The following is a 2,236-nucleotide window of genomic DNA, read 5'->3' on the forward strand; positions in this document are numbered from 1 at the left end:
ACGATATTAAGGGTCTTGGTCCAAAATTCAAATATAATAACATTGCAGCCGCCGGCCACGACCACAGTGCATCCCACGACTCGTATTTATGCACGTCAAGAAAGACTGTCTAGACACGTGCCCGTAAAGTAAAATACGATCATACTCTGGTTAGATAAAGAATTGCTAATTATTGTTATGTGTAGGGTCTACAGGTTACATAAAGTGGAATGGTTTGAAGATTTCGTATACGATATCTGACAGGAATTTCGGCGAACTGTATGCCTGGTAGGCGGTTCCCGAGTTGTTTATCAGGATTGGAGATCTTGTTCCTAAGTTCGTATGATCGAAGAGATCAAACCCTAATCTTGTTGCAGAAGATCACGGACCCACTCTGCTTGTAAATCGCTGGCAAAGATTTCTTAGCTTTACAACTCCCACCCTTTGCAAATTGCAACATCTATCTGAGTTTTAACCATAAATATGAGTATTCCTTCTGGGTTCCAAGCAATATTCCTCTCCTGTAACGATGGCATAAACATGTCTGTCGATGTTACAGAGGGTGTATCTCGTTCTAGTCTGTTACAATCGACCGAAGATCCTCAATCTTTTAATAACCATCATGCCCAAACCTCCAATTTCATCAGCAGCTGCATATTTGAAACCCCAGTCGACTATCAGGACCATTCGGATAATCCTTGTTTGATGAGCGCATTCTGCAATTCTGGTTTGGTAATTCATGGTCCTTATCGGGATACAGTATCACAAACCGCTCCGACCGATAAAAGGTGGAATCACAGTTTGATTGAAAAACAGAGGCGGAAGGAGATGAAAACGCTCTTTTCCGGGCTGAGGGCATTGCTTCCAGAAGAAAATCTTCGGGTACGTTTTCTTCATTTGGTATCTAGGGTTTTCTGCTTGAGAGGCATCCAGCTTCAAAGTATTCTTTAGGGTTTTTTTCACTTTTTTCATCTCCTTTGCTTCAGTTTTATGAATGGGCAGATCCATATTTTGTTGAGCAGGGAAAACGTGCAGAGTCAGACCAAGTGCTTGGAGCTGTTAATTATATTCGTCATCTACAGCAAAAAATCGAAGATCTCTCAAGAAAAAGAGATAGAATGAAGACCAGTTTAGCTAAAAAAGAAGAATTTCCCTTTGTGGGCATTCAATCCTCATCTAAGAAGAATTTTTGCAGGAAACATCTGCGATTCCAGGGATCGGATCGGGAAATCCCTTCCATGAAAATAAATTTCTCCCATTCCAGTGTTGAGGTCTCCGTTAACGCGTTCCAAGATCAGATTGTCTACTCCCATCTTCTAATGGTGTTGGAAGAATGTGGGCTTGAAGTTGTGAACGCTACGTCTTCTGTCATCAATAATGCAGTGTTTCATACCATACATAGCAAGGTATTTTTCTATTCTCGCGGGAACACTATGATTCCCTTTCTGCTTTACCAGAATCTGAACATAGATATTTCTACGCTGCTGCAGGTGACTGATGTTGATTATTTTAACATGGACGACCTCTCTGACACGCTTCGGCATTTAATCTCGGGTAACAAGGCCGAACTCCGATCTCTGGAAGCTCGAGACGAAATACTTGTTGAGCACAAATGAGGGCTAAAAGGTTTGACCAGCTTACGCCAAGAATAAAACTCAATTAAGGATCTGTAGTACATCATTTTCTTAGACGAGTGCAACTTAGATATAAATGATTTGAGGTAGTGCTCTATCGATGATTGCTTTGATTTTTATGAATAGGAATGGATAAAATAGGTCACGTAAGAAATCGGGCCGCCTTCAGTTTTGAGTATAGTATGAATTTGTCATATTTTCATTAGAGTTGTTAGTAATTAGTAGAGTTGTTAGTAATTAGTATTAATTTATGAAGTATGGACTAGGTGATCTATGTAGCGACTAGTTTTTATTAATTTATTAATTAAAAAAAAATGGAAAATATTGAATATTTTAATTTTATGATAATTAATATATCACAAATAGAAAAGTAAATAGATTATTTTTTCTTAATTTTATTTTAAAGTTGGATCTTTGGTGAAATTAAGTTAGTTTTTTTTTATTTTAAATTTGGGAATATTATGAATCAAAGGTACCACACATTTATGGATTTGTTCTATGGTCAGTTCTCTCATAGAGGAGTTGGATGTATAACTTGTTATATAAAAAAAAAAATGTTTCCCCTTAAACTTTGCTTCATCACACTTGGATTGAAATCCTTAACACTAAGAGGATTTATATCC

General features: G+C 37.6%; 1 pseudogene across 1 annotated transcript; it reads left to right on the plus strand.

Annotated features, from left to right (window-relative positions):
- Positions 1 to 204: 204 nt before the first annotated feature.
- LOC149230220 (transcription factor bHLH36-like) lies at positions 205 to 1,887 on the plus strand (annotated as a pseudogene). Its single transcript, XR_016247356.1, has 3 exons — positions 205 to 861; positions 1,002 to 1,385; positions 1,470 to 1,887. The product of XR_016247356.1 is annotated as a transcription factor bHLH36-like (transcript).
- Positions 1,888 to 2,236: the final 349 nt, after the last annotated feature.

This window comes from Pinus tabuliformis, chromosome J (assembly GCF_031772625.1).
Source record: "Pinus tabuliformis cultivar Carrire ecotype Pingquan chromosome J, CPIR1, whole genome shotgun sequence".
Classification (NCBI taxonomy): domain Eukaryota; kingdom Viridiplantae; phylum Streptophyta; class Pinopsida; order Pinales; family Pinaceae; genus Pinus; species Pinus tabuliformis.